The sequence below is a fragment of the Hyaena hyaena genome, unplaced genomic scaffold, assembly GCF_003009895.1.
Source record: "Hyaena hyaena isolate Hyena2069 unplaced genomic scaffold, ASM300989v1 scaffold_37, whole genome shotgun sequence".
NCBI classification, from domain to species: domain Eukaryota; kingdom Metazoa; phylum Chordata; class Mammalia; order Carnivora; family Hyaenidae; genus Hyaena; species Hyaena hyaena.
In genome coordinates this window covers 1,359,162-1,380,770 of record NW_024080669.1, presented here as the reverse complement: position 1 = coordinate 1,380,770, position 21,609 = coordinate 1,359,162, and the positions used below count along the sequence as shown (strand labels likewise).

The following is a 21,609-nucleotide window of genomic DNA, read 5'->3' as shown; positions in this document are numbered from 1 at the left end:
ATCAGGCATTGGTGGGTTTTTGATGTCAATAATAAAGACTGTGGCAATAATCATATTGCAACAAATACTTAGTGAGCGCTAGATCCACTTTCTAAATTAGATCTGATTATAAATTTTTTTTTTTAATGTTTTATTTATTTCTAGGAGAGAGAGAGAGAGACAGCGTGAGCAGGGGAGGGTCAGAGAGAGAGGGAGTCACAGACTGAAACAGGCTCCAGGCTCTGAGCTGGCAGTCAGCACAGAGCCCGACGCGGGGCTCGAACCCACAAACCACGGGATCATGACCTAAGCGAAAGTCGGACGCTCAACCGACTAAGCCACCCAGGCGCCCCGAGATCTGATTATAAAACAATGAAAAAGGTGTGGTCCCAGGGCCCAAGGAAATCAGTGTGTGTGTGTGTGTGTGTGTGTGTGTGTGTGTGTGTGTGTGTGTGTGTGTCAGTGTGTGGAGTAGTGGAGACTCCCACAAGGCCTCATGCCTTTATTAAGACAGCTGTAAGAGGCGTGAGCAAAGTGCCTGGGCTTGGGGGGAATTCAGAGAAGGGGCTACCCAGTCTGGATCTTAAGAATGAGTTGGTTTCACAAAGAATGAAGTATGCTTCTACATCAGTTGGGGTTCGTGGCCATAAGCAATAGAAGCAACTCTGACTGATTACACAGAAAAGGAATCTATTAGACGAATACTGGGTGTCTTACCTGATCACAGGGAGGGTTGCTTGTGAACCAGACTCAAGACTAAGCTTTCAGGCAAGATGCCCCCTGTGCCATAGAGCCAGACTGAGGCAGAAGGCCCAGTCGCTGCTGCCGTCCCAGCAGATCAGGGAGCCTCTCTTGCTGCCCCTCCCCCACTGATTGCACTTCTGGGCCAGGACCTTGGTCCTGCTATCACTTCTACCCCAAAGCCGAACACCTCCATTTCCACCCTCACCAGCACAGTAGATTCTGGGCATTGCTTGCTTACTCAGATTCCTCCCTCTAAAGCGAAGTCTCCTGCGGGTGAATCTGATTCGTGGAATCCGAGTCACAGGGCTATGCCCTAGTTGCAAAGGAGGCTGTGTAAGCAAGTTTCTGTTTTCTCTTTGACTCATGGGGTGGATAATAGGCCCTTAACCGCTCCAACCATCTTGTGGTCTAGTCTGACGATGATGGATACACAAAAAAAGAATCACAAGGAAAAGGAAACAGGACCAGACTTCCATATCACACCAGATCTGCACCCAAATTCGGCCCTATCTCCAGGTTTCCAGAGCTAGTAAATTTCTATAATCTGAGCCACTTTGAGCTGTTGAGTGTTCTGTCCTTTGCCTCTGAAAACTCTCTTACAGCTACATTGATCACTGGTTACTCATGTGTAATGGTGGCCCGATCCAAGAGACAGCAAAGTTGGCATCTGGGTGGTGCTGAGGGGGCTAAAAACTGGCTCCTCTCCTGACCCTCAAACGCCTTCCCATTGGCACATGTGTTGGTGCCTGAGATGTGTGAAGAAAGGTCCTTTCCTTTCAAGGCAGCCCTTTGCCTAGGGACCACCCTGTCCCCTATCCTCCCAGAGGGGACCCTGTTTAAGATAGAAGGGCTCCAAGATTAGTTGATGGCCCCATGGTCCAACTCAGCCCAAAGGGTCCAGAACATGAAGGACTTTGTCAGGGAGGTGCCAAGCCTCCCACTGCTTGGGACTCAAATGGAAAGAGACCTTGGGCAGGTGGGGAGGTGACCAGAGCCCCCTGATCTATTGTCAGTCCACAAGCAAACAAAGATTAAGGAGTCACATTCTACCCCATTCCGTGGCTCCCCCAGAGTGGTTCTCCTGGGGGGGGGGTGGTATAGAAGAGCCAGGGTCCAGGTGGGGGAGCACTTGGCATGTCTTGTGACCCCAGCTAGGACAGAGGCTGTCGGGGCATTTGTCTCCACATCATCACCCCCCAGGGACATGGGCTGGTTCCATATTACTTACAGAGAAGTGGAGGGCCCTGTGCTCCAGAGGGCTCCAAACTGCTCCATATTTCCCTGGGAGGGGAGTCGGGCGGAACATAAATAAGACAATTTATTCAGAGAAACCATCTCCCCTATTTACATTTAAATTGAATAATTTAGAACACCTTTACCCATTTCCATAAATTATCCCCCATTGGACGGGCAGTCCAACTGCTTGGAGGGGGTGCCGTCCTGGTGAAAGGCCTAATTACATTCCCTGCTACAGGGCTGGGGTGGGAGGGGAGGGGAGGTGGGGAGGGGCAGGCAAGCCTGAGGGGAGGGAGCTCCAGAAGAGGCAGATATTTCCTTTGAATTGGCAGGAAGAAGGAGGGAGCTAATAAGAGGTGAGGTCCCTTTTTAAGAGCTTTACAACTGAGAGGTGAAGGGCAAAAAAAAAAAAAAAATCTTCCTTTTATCAGAGGAGTGAAGTCTTTGGGACCAGTCCCTTGCCTCCCGCCAAGGACATTACTCAAGTTCGACCTGTGTCAGCTGTCCTGTGTTTATAGCTTCTGCAGACCCAGTCTCTGGCGTGGGGGCAGAGGGGGAAGAGGGGGAAAGGACAGGCTTTCCTTCGGGATTGGTTAGCTACGGGTGCTTCCCAAGGCCCTGTTAATTGGCAAGGAGCCAAGATCTGTGCTGAGGAGGCTGAGTGCAGCCCAGCAATGGGGGAGGGACAGGATCCCAGGGAGGTGTGGGGGGAGGGGGCGAGCATCCTATTGGAGCACCAGGCTCAGAGAGGGGGCTCTCTGGATGGCCCTGGAAGGGTGGGTGGATTTAGGTAGGTGCCTGGGAAGACAGAAGGCCTCACTGAGAAGGGACCAGTGTATAGTAAAGGCTCTGAGAGGAGAAAGCTCTCGGTTTCGGGCCTGAGGAGGCGGAGTGACTTCAGGGGAGGAGAATGAGGAGTTGCCTGAGTGGGCTCAGGAGGCCTTGGGAAAGTCACTTGCCCTCTCTGATTCTGAGTCTCTTTAGGATCATCACACTGATCTCAGAAGGTGGTTGTGAGAATTAGAGGAGACTGTAGTGAGCATCAGGGCTTAGAGCTCTGCACACAGACAGAGCAGTTGCTTGATCAACATCAGCTTCTTGGGGGCGCCTGTGTGGCTCAGTCAGTTCAGCATCCAACTTCAGCTCAGGTCATGATCTCATGGTTTGTTAGTTTGAGCCCTGTGTCAGGCTGTCTGCTGTCAGCACAGAGCCCACTTCGAATCCTCTGTACCCCCTCTCTCTGCCTCTCCTCGCCTCTCTCAAACGTTTAAAATGAATTAATGTCAGCTTCTTTTCCGATAGGTCTGCCACCTATTAATGAGGTCCTCTCAGCTACCCCTCACCTTTCTTGAAAGTCCCAGGGAACCTTTTCTGCGAGACCTTCCATAGTTCGCTCCCTGCAATGACTGTCACAATATGCTCGGGGTCCCCTAGACATTGAGGTGTTCAGTTTGCAGCTATTGAATTGAAGGCATTTGTATCTTATTTCATTTGTGTCTCATACTCCTTTTTCTGTTAAAAGATGCAAAATAATACTTACCTTACAAAGGTTCTGTGAAAATTAGGTTAGAAATAACTTGGGTTAAGTGCCCAGTACGGTGTGGGCACACAGCTGTCACTCAGTAACCACACTGTTGTTGGTGGGGCTCGGGGATGGGCTGCTTCCCATCAGGTTGAGTCATCCCAGGCAGAGACTGCTTGCTCCCTGACTTTCCCAGTGCCAAGCAGAGGAAGTCCCCTCCTTGGAGGGTTTAGAGTCTGGGGCTGGGGGGAGGGAAGTCCCCCGCCTCTTAATAGTCTCTCAGGACATTCGTCTTATGAACTTGGTCATTGTGCATTCACTATTGACAGAGTGGTTACAGGTGTGGCTGGGATGACAGTGGAGCTATTTAGGGGTGATTTTCATCCTTCTGTTGAGGTTCCTCTTTGAGGTTAGGGGGTGAATGATCTACAAAATGTGGATCTCCTATTTCATCAACAAAGAGCTTTTAGGTGTCTAATGGTTGAGTAGAGCAGTCCCTGAGATGCATCCTGGGCTAGTTCTTGGGCATTAGAGACACCTCAAGATCCCAGCCCAGATGCGCCCCCTCTCCCCCGATACCATCTTGCTCATGCCAGCCCAGTCCCTGGGATGGTTACTCAGCAAAGTTGCATAACCCTGGGAAAGGAGGCCATCAGGGTAGACACTGGCATCACGGGAAGCACTGTCATGGGTGTCCTGGACTATGGCTCGGACACAACTGGCGGTTTGATTTTTTTTAAATGAATTTCCAATTTCTCTGGGCTCCAGTTTCCTCATAAAACAGGGGATTTTATTAGATGAACTTCAAGGTCATCTGCAAATTTGAAAGTTCTGAATTTCTATATCTAATCTGAATCCCTCCTGCTGTTATTTGAAGCCAACAGAGACTGTATATTGGTACATATACTGATACTTGGTAATAGTGGCCAACATTGGGTACGTCCTAGAGGGTTGTGGTTTTTAGTCTCTTTTTTAAAATGTTTATTTATTTACTTGGGGGGGGCGGGGCAGAGAGGGAGAATCCCAAGCAGGCTCCATGCTTTCAGCACAGAGCCCAATGGAGGGCTCGATCTCATGAACCATGAGATCATGACCTGAGCAGAAATCAAGAGTTGGATATTTAACCCCCTGAGCCACCTGGGCACCCCTTTAGTCTTTTATAGAAGAGCTTTGATGGGATTGTATTCTAGTTAAACATTTAATGGGATGTATCTGCCTGTTAAAATCGTTGCCACCACCTTGGGGATGGGCCTTCTTTGTGTTCGTATTTGCAGCTTGTCTGTAAATGGCAGAGCTAAGCTCTGCAGGAAATCTGCTTATGTGGGATCCAGGGATCCAAGTGGGTTGTCCACAGGGCAAAGGAAGGTTTCAGGCCTCTGAACTTGCCCTTCCTACTCTACTTTCTAGAGCCTATTATATGGTATCGCAAGCAGGGAATGATATTGACCCCGTGTTTGGGGCTGCTCTTGATTCTGCCCAGCTCTCTGAGAGCTGGGGAGAGAATGTGTGCTTTTTTTTTTTTTTTTTTTTAACTTTAATAAAACCCAAAATGAGTCTTCATTAAGGGCTCCATTAAGAAGCCACTGCTATTCTTGGCACTCATTAGCATTGCTGCTTACTGCTAAGTTTCCACACTGGTGCTTTCCCAGGGCTTCGCAGGGGCCCCTCTCCATGTTGGAGGGCTGCTCTTGAGAGAGACTTTAACTGGCTGAACCTCAGAGGTAGAAGAATCTGGACTTCCTCAGTCTACCTGACCCATTCCCCTGTCTCTGGACAATTGTCAGGTAGGGCCTCTCCCAGCAGTCTGTTGAAGGGCTTGTAGATCTTGGTGGGAGTTCTTCCTCTTGTCTGACTTCCCTCTTTCACTGTAGTGGGAGCCAGTTTTGAACCCTTCACTAGTGTAATGAAGAGTATCTTTCTTTCTAAGAGCACTTTGCCTTTTCTCTCCTTCTGAGTTCAAGTCCTAGATTAATTTTGATACCCGTTGAAATCTTTCTGTATCCCTAGAGTAAAACCCATCCTTAGATAACATATCTCTGTAGGTTAAGTGTCTCTTAGGGTCATGCCCATCTCTCCCGCATTTGTGCCTCTTCTATTTCCTTAACTCCCATGGTCATCCTTGTTCTCTCAGGACAACTCCCAGGCCTTTATCAGGATCTGTGGCTGCCTGACCCCTTCCTCCAAAAGCACTGCCTAGCTTTCATTAAGTTCATACTGTGTACCAAGCACTGTGCTAGGTCTTCTATCTCATTTGCCCAGAATTGCAATCCTACCAACAGGTGGGCATGACTGGTACCATTTTGGAAATGAAAACAAAACAAAACAAAAAACAAAAACTGAGGGGCACCTGGGTGGCTCGGTCAGTTAATCGTCCAACTTTGGCTCAGGTCATGATCTCATGGTTCATGAGTTTGAGCCCCACATCAGGCTCTGAGCTGTCAGCATACCCTGCTTCAGATTCTGTGTCTCCCTCTCCCTGCCCCTCCCCTGTTCAACTCTGTCTATGTCTCTCTCAAAAATAACCACTAAAAAAAAATAAATAAATAAAAACAAAAACAGAAAAACTGAATCTCAAAGGGATTCAGGTCTTTGGCTACACAGGCACCACAAAGGTAAATCCAGAACTGAACCCAGGTGTCCTGACTCCAGGTAGGATTCACCACTTGTGTGAATTTGAGCCCTACTTTGGGCTCTGTGCTGACAGTGTGGATCCTGCTTGAGAGTCTCTTGTCTCCTTTCTCTCTCTGCATCTCCCCTGCTCCTGTGCACTCTCGTTCTCTCTCTTGCTCTCTCTGTCTCTCTCTGTGTCTAAATAAATAAATAAACAAATAAACAAACTTAAAAAAGGAAAGAAAAAAAAGATCTTGGATCCACGGCTAGTGGCTAGCTGCTGACATGACAAAAAAAAAATTAGACTAAGTTCTCTCACACATCAGAGTTTCCATGTCCAAGTATGTGTGGTTCCTTCAGTGTAGCCTGCTTAGAAAGTTTGATACATATGCCGCTCATGTCATGTTGTCAGCACCTTTGGAAACCCCCTGTGGCATTTGGTCTTGACTATTGGTGAATATTTTATCTTTTTTTTAGGGTGAACTGTATCTTTGGAAATACCCTGAAGTCATTTGGATTCAAACCTGAAATATAAGGTAAGGCACCAAAATAGGTGATTCTATTTTGGCTCACTACCTTTTGAAACATTTCTCAGGGACATGCAGTGTAGACATTCACTGTTCCACAGGTCCCAGCTTATGTGCTGTACGGAAGCTTTCTTGAATGTCTCAGAAACTTGACCTGTGAAATAAAGCTTGAGTGGCACTTTGATGGGGAAGGGGTGAGGGAAAGGTGGGCACTGATGCTCAAAACCAGGTGGCCCATGACCTTTCCTCATGATTTTGAGCTACTTCGTGGGCCTGGGGAGTTGGAGTTCCCCTTGGCAGAGACATTGACTCTCTGATCCTGGGTCAGCTGGGGCATCAGTGGCAATCGATGATCATTTTCTTGCCAAAGGTGTTGCTTAGTTGGACTTTATCTGAAGACACAATAAATAGAGATGATTTCTTTTCTGTCCATGACAAGAGTGTGGCTCAATCTGTTACGAAGCAGTATCCTGTATGTGTGTGTGTGTGTGTGTGTGTGTGTGTGTTTACAAGAGTCTGTTTCTTTGCCTTAGCTAGACAATTCAGCCATCATTCTCAGTTAAGTATCTTTTTCAATGAACTATATCTTCTACCTTTCTCAGTATTTTCAGGGAGGGCTTCAGGGGGGCAGGAGAGGGGCTGGACAGTTGCTTGTGTCAATGTGAGTTACCTGGAGCCTGTGAGATACCATTGTCTTGGACATCATCTCACTTCCGTACACTTCTTTGAGCCTCTCAAGTGTCGTCTTTGCAAGATTTCCGTGACTTTGGCCCTGACTGGGCTTGATTCTCAGGCTTCAGGCATATCGTCACTTTTTGCTGAACAACCCAGCATATACTTCCTGTCTGCATTAAGCCGGCTGGGACTGGCTGAGGTGGTGATGAGAAATACGTATGTGACGGGCTGACATTGAGGAGTTGCTGCTATGGGCTGATACATGTCAGTCTCTCCTGCTTTCAGGGAAAACCTGTCTGGTGAAGTTATTGTCATATGAAGATTGTGCATTTTATTAATTTTTTAAATGTTTATTTTGAGAGAGAGAGAGAGAGAGGGAGAGAGAATGAACATGAGTAGGGGAGGGGCAGAGAGAAAGGGAAACAGAATCCCACGCCGACTCTGTGCTGTTAGCCCAGAGCCTGGCATGGGGCTCCATCTCATGAACAATGAGATTGTGACCTGAGCTGAAATCAAGTCAGGTGCTTAAACAACTGAGCCACCCAGGCATCCCAAGATTGTATACTTTAACAGGGCCCCCTGAAGTTGTACCCTTACCTTTGTTATTTCAGATAAGATCAATGAAAACTTTGGAGAATTACTCCACCTCTGTCAGCCTCAGTTTTGTCATCTGTGCAGTAATAATAACTACATCCTGGGAGATCGTGAGGACCAAATGAGATGATTCATACAAGGAGCTTGTTTTGTGACTGGTACATAACAGATGCTCAGAAATGAAAGCCATTATTGTGATTACCAATAGTGACTCTGGTTGGATGTGAGCTGGGGCTGTTTTGGGTCAGGTGAACTGAGCACAGAGCAGGCGCGCAGCGGGCTGGGGAACTGTCCATGGTTCTGCCTCCATTTAGCTGAGATCAGTGAAGGTCAGTAACCACCTATATTGTACCAGGTATTCTTCTAAGCACCAGATTCTTTAGACAAAGGGAAAACCTTTTATTTGGACTCGCAGACAGTCTCATATGCGCATAGGTGAGAGTGTGTGTGACATGCCTTGTTAGTAAGCATGGCCTATCTCATGTACATGCATATGTGTAGGCATTTATAAAACATTATATGCTTAATGTGAGCGTATTCTGTGCGCGTGTGTGTTCAGTGGGAATGAATGGGTGGGGGTTGAAGTGAAGGAGGGATATTGCTATAACGTAGCTCACCTGGGTAAACTAGGTGGTGAGAAGGCCCCAGCTTGGCCACGAGGAGAGGCTGACATCCTAGAACTTCCTGGAGACACTGAAAAGTACATTGCCCCCCACCCCATGTCCCTTCTGGCCCACGAGAACAGAGTAAATCTGAGGCCAGAGTGGAGCTGCTCTCCTGCTGGGCACTCCAAACTAATTTTCTGGTACATTATACACTTGGCCTTTTGAACAATCAATAGCCTTAAATGCTGTTTGGTTCCTGCAGCCAAATCCAAAAGAAATAAGACATAATCCATCTGGCTGATATGGCCAGAGCAGGAAGGGAAGGAGAAAGAAAGAGGGGGGCGAGAGCTGCCCTGGGGAGTCTCTACTTGGCTCAGGGAGGCAGGGCACTGGAGGGACCTGCCAGCTCTTGAGAGAATGGGCCTTTAAGAGATATTGATGGCTGGCTAATCATAGCCCCATTTGTCTCAATGCATCCTACCCACAGAACTGTCACTACGGCAGTAGTGGAGTTCAAGTGGGGAAAGGCTGGGATAAGACTCAGGACTCAGGATTCAGAGCTAGGGATGCTGTGGATGCTTTAGAATCCTAGATGGAAGGATTTGGCTTGGGTCTTAGTGTGGGGTTAGATTTGAGATGTAATCCCGCAGAAGTCCTGAGATGGCACTAGGCAGGGTATTCCTGGGGAACGGGGATCTAGGGTCCCAGAACAGGCTTGGTGCTTCTTGGAGGAACCCACACCTGGCTTGAGAGAAGAGAGCATGATCCATGCAGGCCCTGCCCTGGGGCTCTATCTAGCAGAGGGTGGGACGTGAGGAGGTACATGGAGAATGAGAGGGGGTTCCATAGATTAGGACAAGTGCAGAATCAGCCTCCTTCAGAGCCTGTGCTCCCACAGGGTGGAACTCATTGCAGGATAAACAGCAAGTACCGTAGGTATCCCTGGTCCTTCTGACAGCCTAGCTGGGGGGGGGGGGCTGCATCCCAGGGACCCCCAGGCATCCTCTGCTTCTCTTCCACCCTCAAACCTATGCCCCTCTCAGAGGGACGAATTAAAAGAGTCAAGTGCCCAACTCAGGGTTCATTTTCCGCATCTCTTTAAGAAATGGTCACTGTCTAGAGACAGGCAGGTGGAGAATGCAGACCTCTGCTGGGCCCAGGGGTTTGGGTCATTTCCCTTAGGGATGGAATACCCAGACAGTGGGAGAAATGATGTTCATGGTATGAAGTATAGCAGCCTGGTGGGTGTGGGGGAGGCAGGAACGGCACATCTTCCCAGAGGATTATCTGGGAGTGGCTTCCCTGGGGAAGGCTTGTGGGTGGAGAGGTGGGTAAGAGGGGGACCGCACCTCTCTTGCCCGACGCTGCACCTGGCTCTGGGGAATGGAACTCACTCTAACTGCCTGTCTGCATCTTCAAGCACTGCAGGTGACCCTTTAGTTCCTGAGAGCGGTGGAATTGGGGAGGGTGGGAAGACCAAGGAGGGTGGTCAGGGGCCAGGGCAGAGGGGCCACAGGCAGGATACAGGGAGCCTAGGGTGGACACATCACCCATCCAGAGGGAGCCTCAAGATGGGCGGGTGGGGCTAACTTGGGGAGTGGTGAAGCCAGACTCAGCGTTTGTTTGGGCCACTGGAGGCTTCCCAGCTACCCATAGCCAGAGCCCGGGGAGCCTCCTGCGGCTTGGCTCTACCTGGCCCTGCTTAGCTGGAGAGCGGTTTCAGCTTCATAGGTCCAGGGCAGCTCAGCCTTCAGCTGCCGCAGCAGCAGGAATCCAGTGGTGGCGGCAGCTCTGTGATAAGGGCGGGGCCTGCGCACTTCTCCGATGGGTAATTATGCTTGGAGCATGTTCTATGGAGATGCAGGGCTTGTCTGACAAGGCACGCTCTTGTTCCTGCTGCCAAGGCAGCTCCAGAGCGGAGCGGAGAGGCCAGGGGCTGGAGGTGACGTTGCCGCTTGGGGAACCTGTCGTGGATAATGAGCTGCTGATCCCGAGGGGCACTCATCCAACTGGGCATCCCCGCCCCTCCCCCGGCCAGGGGAAGGAGAGCAAGCGGGGGCTCAGCAAGAGGACCCTTTCAAAATAGGGGGCACTGGGGAATGCCACATGCTTATGGTAACGATGATAACAATTTATTGTTCATGATTGTTATTATAGCAGAGACTCCGATATTTATATTGTGTTCTGTCCCTTTCAGAGCATTTCCACATTTGACTTTCTCCATCCTCCTTTCACGTGGGGAAGGATCTTTATCCCTACTTGAATGAGGAGAACCTGAGGCGAGTGGTCCAGATCACAAGGCAGAGCCATGTCCACAGCCTGGTTTCACGACTTGGGTTTCAGAGCTCCTTCTCTGTCTTCCAACTTGGGCAGTAATTCTCTTCCGGCCACTCACCACTCCCCAGCCTGGTGTCATTCTGGATGCTGCGTGTGAGGTCGCAGGGCAGGAGCTGAGGGGGGGGGGCGGGGGAGGAGACCTGGGTCCCCACATAGGGATGCACCTGCGGTGGGACAGGCCTGGCACAAGAGAGGGAGTGAGGCTGATCTGAAGGCATGGGCATGAGCAGTGAGCCGGGCCCGCCGTGTATTTCCACAGACTTGGTGCCGCAGCTGTGCCGTCATTCTGGGAGGAAGCTGTGACGCTGATTGCCATCTGCGTGAGCAGGTCCTCTTTAAAAGACATGGCGTGACAAACAGCCCTTCCCGTGCAGCACGCATGTGAAAATGGTGCCAATGAACACCCCGTGGATTCTGCACTAAAAACCTGGGAACTGGAAAAGATGACAGGGTTGTTCGGTAGGGCTGAGGTAAACCAAGGAGGGCTTCCTGTTGGAGGCAGTTCTGAGCGGGAACTGAGCAGGAAGGAAGCAAATGACAAGTGCGTGAGAGGCAGGACAGAGGGCCAGGGGCCAAGGGGTGAAAGGCTTGGGATGGTGAGCATGTTAGCTTGGATGAGCCTAAGGGTGAAAGAACTGAGGTGGGTGAAGGGCCAAGATAGCTGGGGATTGAGGTGGAAGGTCAGATGTGAAATTGATAAGCTAGAAATTAAGGAGGCTCTGAGGATTGTTAGAAGGGAGAAAATAGGGGCGCCTGGGTGGCTTAGTCGGTTGGGTGTCCGACTTTTGCTCAGGTCACGATCTCGCGGTTCGTGGGTTCGAGTCCCGCGTTGGGCTCTGTGCTGGCTGCCAGCTCAGAGCCTGGAGCCTCTTTCAGTCTGTGACTCCCTCTCTCTCTGACCCTCCTCTGCTCACGCTGTCTCTCTCTCTCTCCTAGAAATAAATAAAACATAAAAAAAAAAAAAAGAAAATAATATCAAAACAGGGTGTGGAATGCTTTGCAAAGCTCTGTGTAGAATGAAGTTTGGATGGAGAGACCGGACAGGTGTGGTCCGTTCTGACTTAGAGCCCCAGATGCTAACCATAGAACCTGGAATTCTCTGGATGGCTGCAGGGCCTTAGGACCCTCTGCGCATTCTGACCCAGGTTGGGCTGTGTTCTGGTACTTGGCAGGTTGGATAGCTCCCCACACCTCATTGCCCCGCCCCATGGTGCCTCCAGTAACCCAGTCGCTGGGACCCAGCTTCCCCTCTACAGGACACCAGTTCAGCGCTGGATCCTGCCTCAGGCTCCAGGAGAAATCGTGCTGCTCTGGGAAGATGCCCCGCCGCTCCTTCTGCTCTGCTCTGGGGTGATTGATGGCGGCGGGGAGGTGGGTGAGCCGCCTTCCCTCGCCCAGCCTGGTGCAGATGGCTGGAGTGGGTGGGAAGCAGACTCCCAGGGTAGCCGGAGAGGAAGTGGCAAGGAGGATAGGCCAGGAGATGCCCCAGATGCCCCAAGGGTGGTTCTAGATGAAGGAACTGGTTCCAGGGGCCGCGAGATGGTTGCAAAGTACCAAATAGCTTAATATTGGATTCTTCTGAGGAGCCAAAAAGCAACGTTTTGCTGACTGATTTCTTGGTTTCTCAAGGCCACCGTGCAACAGGGCCTTGAAAGATCCGTGATGGTGGGGAGTGAGGGGAAACTGAGGCCCAGGAAGAAGGAGGTGTTTTGCTCTGTGTGTTCTGTGAGTCCCACTGTGAAGCGGCTTCTCTCTGGACTCCCACAGAGTACAGTTGGGAGGGGATTCTCTGTGTCTCTCTCTGCCAGGCCTTCCTGAGGAATTTTAAAGGGACAAATCCTCTTCTCCGGATTGGGGGTGGGGGGAACCCAAGAGCTATAGGCACCTGTAAAACCAATTTAAAAATCAGTCTAGCCAACCAGCCCCCAAAGGAACCAAAGGGAGCTATAGAGTAACTCAAAAGCAGACACTAATGGAGGAGAAAAGAAATGTAGTTACATATTCATCAGCTTTTAAATATTCATGAGGATTGTAAAGCAGATTAATTTTCATGCCTCATTTCTCCCACGGTTCTCGCTGTCCATATTTTACCGCAGCAGCAGAAGAAAAAACTGGACCACTTGGCCAGTGCCCTCGCTATCACTTAAGGAGCAGTGTGTGTGCTCGTGTGTGCGTGTGTGCGTTCATGGGGGTGAAGGTGTTTGTCTCCCGAGGGGGGGGCCTCTCTGGCCAAGCCAGGACGGTGTGAGGGCAACAGCAGGACCATGCAGGCAGGTCACGGAGGTGTCTGAGGGAGGGGAGCCATCTGGCGCTGAGAGGACCCTGGAGGCATCGAGTTCATTTCTGGCCTCCCCAGGGTGAAGAGGGAAAAAAGACCTTCACCAGAGTCAGCAAGGGTTTCCTCTACACTCCCCTAAACTAACTGTCTGAGACGAACGATCCACGGATGGACTGAGGTGCGACAGAGCAGGGGTGGGGGCACCAGATGGGGTGAGGAAGGTGCGGGAGACACCGAGGGACAGAGGGAGAGCACCCAGGCGGGAGCGGAAACGGAGAAGGCAAGGAAGGAGTGGCTAAGGGCCCATGTGTTCCAGGTGGAGAGCGTTAGATGAAGGGACAAAGGGTGAAATGGTGAGGTTGGAGGTTAGATATCTAGAAGGACTTACAGATCCCGGGGCTATTGGACCTTCTCTCTCTGGGGGTGGGAGAGGGCTTCCCTTGAGTCAGAGGCCAGCTGCCACTACCCCACAGAGTGGAGGGAGCCTGGGACAAGAAGAGGCAACGGGACTACTCGGGAAGCACAGCCAACAGGTGTCCTGCTCAGAGGGACCAGGCGGAGTTAGGGCGAGCTCAGTGTCAAGTGCGAGGTATCAAGGTGAGCCATTTGAGGGCCAAGGGCAGCAAATGTTGTCCAGAGTCATGAATGCGAAGCAGGCAGCCTGCGAAGTAGCAAAGATGGGCCCTGGGGGACGGAGTTGCCGACGCAACCTCTCCTTGAGGTCCTGGTGCGTGGCTCCTGGGCTCTGAGGCCATTTGACAGCCCTTAGTGGTTTGGACAACTTTCTTGGAATAAGGGGAGGGATGGGCTGGCCCTTCCTGGCTTGCCAGCCCCTGTCCCCTGTCTGTGGAGGCAGAAGGGTATTCTGTGGAAGACAGTCCTCGGGGTGCTCTCTGGTGACCTTCGGGTATTACTAGGCCAGACCTCCCGGAGGGGTACCCTCCCTGGCCTCATTCCCTCCATACTGCCTTGGACCTTGCCCCTGAATTCTCAACCAGAGTCCAGCCGCCCGATGGATACGTGCAGATGGATGTCTAATACACATCTCAGACCTAACACGGCCATGCTCTCGTGTCCCCAGCATGCAGACCTGCTGGCCGGCAACTGGCCCTATATCGGTCAATGGCAACTCTACCCTTCCAGATGATGACGCAAAAAAACTAAGGAGTCATCCTTGATCCTTTTCTCGTCCCGTCCTTCAACATTAACACCCGGAATCTTCTGAGTTCACTTCCCCGAGCTCTGTGGCCACCATCCAGGCCCAAGCCCCCACCTTCTCTTATCTGGATAATGACAGTAACCGTCGGCTCTCTTTCTGGGGCCTGTGGAGGCTCCTCGCAGTCTGGCCCCTCCCCTTGAGCAAGCCAGGCCTGCATGTGGGGCTCCCTCCTTCACTTCCTCTAGGACTTTGCTCAGTTTGCCTTCCTAGGGAGGCCTTCCTGAGCACTGCCCCCTTCCTCAGTTCTCTCTGTCTCTCGTCTTGCTCTATTTTTCATAGAACTTTCATCTTCTAACATGATGCACGATTATTACATTTTTTATTGTTTATTGGCTGCTGCCCCCCTCCCCAGACTATTAGCCCCACTAGGGCTGGGATACTGTCCAGTTCAACGCTTTATCCTCTGCACCTAGAGTAGGGCCTGGCACATCCGAGATCTCACAGGAGATTTCCCCAATGAGCAATTATGGACCAGGAAGCTTCCCCTTCTGCCAATGGAGAAGTAACTGCTCCAGTGACTGTGCATCTGATGAAAACAATGGAAAAGTGGGTAAAATACCCAAAACCACTACTTTCAGACAGTAGGCAACAGGTAGCACAAGGTAGTCCCCGGGAGAAGAGAAGCCCCCCTTTCACATCAGTTTACCCCCAGGCCAAAGCAAAGGACAGAGGGAGGTCCCAGACAGAGCCTGGGGGGCTGCGTGGGGAAGACTCAGGTTTGGGGATGGGGACTGGGGCTGTGGAGGCTGGAATTTGTGAGGAAGAACACCCGAGAGGGATGCCGCTGTCCACGGAGAGTTCTGAAAATCTGCAGAAGGGTCCTCGAAACTTCAGCCGAGCACTGATCTCTGCATAATGAGGTGGAGCACCACGGGGTTCTGCTGGGAAGCAGAAGGCTGAACAATTCCTGAGCTCACACAGGGCTGGGGAGCGTTCAGATTTGTCCCTGTGAGGGTGGAGAGAGCTTATAGCACATGGCACATTGGATACAGTCCTCAGAAGGATGTGAGCTTCGTCAGAGGCCAAAGGCTGCCCTGGCCCATCCGGTAGAGCTTGAAAGCAGGGTTTCATAGGATCACAGTGTTTCCAAATAACTGCAAGCCAGAACAAAGCCCAGCTCTCTCTAAAGGCATACGGCAAAGTCCAGATCCCAATGTAAAATTCATACTATCCATCGCCTAATAATTAAAAAAAAAAAGAGTCATGCGAAGAAAAAGGAAAACATGACCCATAACCAAAAAACAAATCAATCAACAGACACAGAACTCCTACCCCCACCCCCTGCCCTCAAATAAGAAAGATGGTGGAATCAGCAGACAAGGATGGTAAAGCAGGGATTACAAATATTCTCCATCTGCTCAGAACTGGGGAGGAAAGCATGAATGCAACGAGGAGAAGAATGGAAGGTTTCGAAAAGCACACAGAACTTCTGAAGGTGAAAACAGAATAGCTGAAGTGAAACCCTATTGTTAAACAAAGAAGTGATTTTATTTCTGCTGCAGCTACTACCAAAACCATATGGAGGGTGGGGGCACTTTTCCCTTCTAGCTTATTCTCCCAGCAGTCGGTGCTTGTCTTTCCCCCTCCCCTGCTCTTGAGGGCACTACATTTGGTTTCTCAGTTCCCCAGGACTCTGGAAGACCAGGCTCCTTTTCTGTTCGACCCCCACGATCAGTGATCCTCCTGAATCTCATTTCAGCTGATGTTTCCTGAATCCCTCCTGTGTCTTCTGGTCGGAGCACTCCGCCACCTGTCCAGCTCCGTGGTGCGCCCCTCCTCTCCATCAGGCTCCCTTTATCCAAGTTGTGACAGAGATCTTATAATGGGGCGCTAAGCAAGAGCTGGCCTGCCCTGTTGAGTTCTACATTGAGTCCAGTTGGCACAATGCAAGGAAGAAAGGGGCGAGGTTCAGGAGATCAGTGGGGTAAAGTACTTAGGGAGAGAGCAGACTTCCTTAGGAGGTCAGGGAAAGCTTCCTGGAAGAGGTGGCATGTCTGCAGGGTTTTGAAGGATAAAGTTTGGGCCAGTGGAAATTAAGGGACAGGCACTGTAGGTGAAGTAGGGTATTGTATTGTCCTCCCTTCCTGAAGCCCCAGGCTGCCCCCTTCTCTCGGGGTTCCAGTCAATTCTCTTGCTGTCAGGAGGCACCTAGATTTTCCCAGCAAACTAGTGACACCAGTACAGGCAGCTTCAGAACCCAGTTACCCTTCACCTCCTTGGGCTTGGACCAGATGGAACGAGGCCCCAGATGGGCGGTTTGTGTTTCCAGGACAGATTCAAAGACCAGCCTGAGGGAACAGGTCTGAAGCATGACTAGATGACTCAGTCTCTCTGGCCCTAAGGCCCCCATCCAGCTGCTCCTTGATCCAGGCAGCCCTTCCTGGTTTGGGGGCATTTGAGCATCTCATTTCTCATCTTTCTCTCATTTTGTTTTCCCCCTCCCTGCCCCCACTGTCTCCCATCTTCCATCTTGGGTGTGGCATGATCAGCTCCCATCCTCCATCTTGAGTGTGGCATGATCGGCTCCCAAAAGGGACTCCGTGTTTCACAGGCTGCTTCCCACAGATCACCTGGCCTGCAGGGTTCCTCTGGGCAGGGGTGGGTGTGTACAGACAAGCAGGGTTGGGAGAGTGGGCACATGTGCCCCTCCTTCAGGCATGTTTGGTATAGATAAGGAGAGCTTGTCAGCCATCGTGATGTCACCACACAGAACCCAAGGTGGGAGGTCCAGGAGCAGGTTCCCCAAAGCGGGAGGTGTGAGCGAGGGAGGTGGGGAGCTCAGACACGGGCCTCGCGGTGACGTGTGCACCCCTCCTTACCTCCCACCTTCCCGGGTCTGCCACGTCGTGGCCTTCACATTTCACCCAAGCCAGATGTTCCTCCTCTGCCTCCCCCGCAGAAGGGTGGAGAGGTGGTGTTCACCGTGTGTCTGCCAGGGAGTCTGGGTGAGATCTCGATCCCCCTAGGGCTTTACCCACCTCAGACCTCAAGCCCCGGGCTGAGGCAGTGCTGCCGTGGCCCCAGGTGCCAGGTGGGCTCAGTCAGGGGAGCGCTCAGGGAAGGCCCCATACTGGGGTGGTGGTGAGCCCTCACTTCAGTGCCCGGTGGAGCTGGGCCTGAATTTCATTGCCACTATCTGTAGGCTCCAGACAAGTTACCTAACCTCCAATCCTCAGTTTCCTTATCTGTGTAAGTGGGATAATTGCACTCCCCCACCTTCCAGTGGGGACATGTTGGGCCCCGAGTAAATGGCAGGTGGTGGTGTTTCATGGTTGACGGGCTTGCCGAGAGGGCAGAGGCAGGGCCCCCACAGGCCTATCCTGACCCCCCTCTGCCCGACTCCCCACCCCAGCTGCTTTGCTAAGCCCCCAGTTTCTGGACCTTTGTTCTGGATCCTTGTCTGACAGCCCCCCAGAGGGACACATTGCATCCTTAATTGCAATTCTCTTGCTCGGCAAAGCCATCAGCACCTAATGTCCCATGTCATTGCTGCTTCTCTGCCTGCGGACACCTCACTTGTGGGGGCTGCTCAGCCACCCAGGGCAGCTCCATCTGGCCGGGACTGGCCATGGTGGGGAGAGAGGGGCGGGCAGGGCCTGGATGTGCCAGTGATGCTTTGGTGATACTTTGCTTACAAATAACTTAATTTCAGAGGGCAGAGGTCTCCTTGACTCTATCACTGGTCCTTTCTACCACTTTAGACTTTTATTTATGGCCCCCTAGAAACCACAGGGGTTCTTCTGGTCTCTTAACACCAGAGCTTTTTCTGTCTCCTCAGTGCAGAGAAGAACCCTGAACCCAGGGACAAACCGCCTCTCCACCCCCACCAACGTAGTTCTGATGCCCATGCAGAGTTTTAAGGTGGAGCCCAGCAAAATGTCAGAGCTGGGGCGAGCGTGTCCTGGGGGCTCGATTCCCATTCCCTGGGTTCCGGGGCAGGCCCCCTCCTCTGGGCAGGCACCTGCGTGACCCTGGTCTCTGCTCTCACACCTGAGGAGCATCCAGGGACACAGCCCCTCAGGAGTCCACGTTCAAGACTGGCCCGAGGATGGCATTGGCTGCCCCCCCAGTTCAGGACAATGGACTGTTCAGAGGAAGTCCAGGGGTTCCCCATATTTGAGAAAAAGCTCGGAACAAGGCCAGGGGGAGAGGGAAGAGGAGCCTCTCAGCTGAGGCTCTTGTCCCCCTCCCTGCCCCTCCCCTGCCCTCAGGGCCAGGTTCCTGCCACCTCTATTCCCAGGCTCCAGGATGTGTCTCTTTTACCTTGAGCCCAGGAAGAGACACAAACCCCTTTGCTGGTTCCTCTCAGCGCTGCTGGGATCTGCTGGCATTTTCACAAAGGACTTCCATAAATACTAAGGGAGAACAAAAGGGAAGTAATTACAGAAAATACAAACAGCATGAAAATAGTCAAGTTTCTAAAGTACAGGTTTCCCAGCCTCAGATAACCGCCCTGGAGCCCAAGAGGCTGGCCCTCCTTCCTGGCAGGCGCTGTGCCAGGACCCCAGCCTGCCTACACTGGCCTGTCACTGAGGGCCGGGGCCAGGCTGAATCCCCTTGCCCTTCACCTTCCCACCAGAGGGTGTGCCTCGGCCACAGCTGGCCGCCCGAGCTGTAGGGTCTGACACACTGAATGTGGGTCACTCACCGCTGGGCTTCAGGTGGAGGCCTCGACCGTCCTGAGAGCACCTGCTGAGACAGGTAAGCCCGGGTCTCCACCCCCTGGCCTGCTTCACTGCCTCGACAGTTGTGACATTACCATCTGACTCACTGTGGCCCCTGAGTCGTCCTGCTCACACACAGCGGGGAGCATACGGTGGCCATTTATGCAATGGGACCCAACCCCCTGGGCTGAGGTCATTTGGATCGGAACAGGCACCCAAGCTGAGCTGGGCCAATCAGAATTCATCTTTGGGGTCTTGTCATTAGGGCCTAGAAACTGTCTCTTGACGCCGTTCTTTACCACACGTGGGCTTGGGAGCCACAGTGAGCATCTCGAGTTTTGACGTCTGCCCAGATGCGCAAGGGGAGGCAGAAGGTGAGATGGCCAGCAGGGACTCCTGGCCCCTGGGCTTCCCTGTCTTTGATACCAGTCCTGACTCACCCTTGACCACATTCCTGCCTGCCAGACACTCCTGTGTCCTTTTGGTAAACTTTGCCTTTTATTTAAATGCCAGTTTGAGTCGATCTCTGTAGCTTGCAAGCCCCAAGTCTCAGCCCATCCCCCCACCCCGTGAGTGGGACGGACACTATAGGGCAGCCAGGCCGCCAGAGAGCCAAAGCTGGGCCCCCGCAGGGACTTGAGCGAGGCGCCAGCAGCCCCTTGGGAAAGCGTGAGAGCATCCAGGAGCATGTTGTGGGTGGGGAGCCCGGGGAGCTCAGTGATGGGGCAGAGCTGGCAACGGGGGACCGTTAGAATATTGCTTGCCCTTCGAGGATGTGGAGAAACGGGCACCCTCCTACACTGTTGGTGGGAATGTAAACTGGTACAGCCCCTCTGGAAAACAGTGTGGAGGTTCCTCAGGAAACTAACAATAGAACTCCCCTATGACCCAGCAATAGCACTGCTAGGAATTTACCCAAAGGATACAGAAATGCTGAGGCATAGGAGCACATGTACCCCAATGTTCATAGCAGCACTCTCCACAATAGCTAAAACATGGAAAGAGCCTAAGTGTCCATCAACAGATGAATGGATCAAGAAGATGTGGTTTATCTATACCATGGAATACTACATGGCAATGAGAAACAATGAAATCTGGCCATGTGTAGCTACATGGATGGACCTTGAGGGTGTTATGCTGAGCGAAATAAGTCAGGCAGAGAAGGACAAATACCATATGTTTGCACGTATAGGAGGACTAGGAGGAACTTAACAGAGGACCAATTGGGAGAAGAAGGGGGGAAATGGTGGGGGAAAGGGAGAGAGGCAAACCATGAGAGACTCTTGAATGCTGACAAAAACTGAGGACTGATGGATGTGGGGGGGAGGGGGGGATGGGCATGGAGGAGGGCACTTTGGGGATGAGCACTGGGTGTTATGTGGAAACTAATTTGACAATAAACTATTTGTAAAAAAAAAAAATACAAAAAAAAAAAAAGAATATTGCTTGCCCTTTATGATCAACATCCAGCAGTCGGCGAGCGGACCTCTTCTTTCCTTCTGCCGTTCTACCTTCTGCCCACTCCTCTCTACTCTGTTGCTCCAGTCCATGGGGGTGTAATGCACAGACTAGGAGTCTGAAGCTTGAGCTTGAGCCCCAACTCAGGTGCTGATGAGCTGTGTGACCTTAGATAAGTGACTTCCCCTCCCTGGGCCTTGCTTTCCCCCTTCCCCCCACCAAAGAAAAATGGTGACCACGGCCCTTTGGTACCATGCAGGGCTCCTTCAGACTTTTCCCTCCCTTATTCCATCCTTGCTTCTCTACCTGTCTTCTGCCCAGCACGTGCCTCCCCAGCAAACCTTCCCACCTGACTCCACCCGCTTCAGGACCTTCTGATCCCCTTCCGATAGTTCAGGGCCATCGTGTGTTGGGCTCGGGTGTATAGGGTTTCTTTGAGCCTTACTTTTGGGTGGGGTGCTGACCCAGTCTCCCCCATTAGAGTGAGACTCCCCAAGGGCAGGGATCCTGTGCTTCCTCCTCCCTCTAGACCCCTCCATGTGCCTGGAGCAGTGCAGGGCCCAGAGAGGGTGCCTGGAGGCAGTCTGTCCTCCTTGACCTGTCCATCTCCTCCTTCCCTTCCCTTTCCCGGCAGGAAAGACATTCCAGAATCTACTTTCTAAACTAAGCAAGAGTTATGGGCTCTCCAGGCCTCTTTAGAAAACTAGCTCCAGCCATGGGAGGGTGCATTCTGGCTAAGTCTCCCTTACACGGCGGCCCCTCCATCCTGGCATCCTTCTCTCTGCAGAGGCGGCGGTGCGCCCCACCTGAGCCAGCTGCCACGCGCCCACCCCCCTTGCGGCAGGCTCCTTCCCTTCCTCTCCCACTCCCTGGCTCTCCCTCCTGTCGCTGCTATCCATCGTCGCCCCCCTGCCTCTCCCAGCCTTTCTATTCCCATCCTGGCTTGTCTCCCCAGGCAGCTGGGAGCAGGGCGCCTTCGATTTCTCTATTCAGTCTGAGGCGTAGCAATTTTCTGCTCTCCCGTAATTAGGGGAATTTTAAGCAAACTCCCCGACGGATGATTACAGCAGGTTCAATCCAAGCTCCTTTGATCAGGGAAGAATGAGGACGTTGTTGGAATATTCCTCGACCTGCTGGCCAGACAGGCTCTGAGGCGGAAGT

General features: G+C 52.0%; 1 long non-coding RNA gene across 3 annotated transcripts in view; it reads left to right on the top strand.

The window, feature by feature from the left end:
• Positions 1 to 21,609, top strand: part of LOC120230006 — a 233,522-nt gene that overhangs the window by 108,361 nt on the left and 103,552 nt on the right. For all 3 annotated transcript variants that reach the window (XR_005527895.1, XR_005527896.1, XR_005527897.1), the window contains one exon: positions 6,569 to 6,627. This is a non-coding gene — a long non-coding RNA (uncharacterized LOC120230006). The remainder of the gene's footprint in view (positions 1 to 6,568; positions 6,628 to 21,609) is intronic.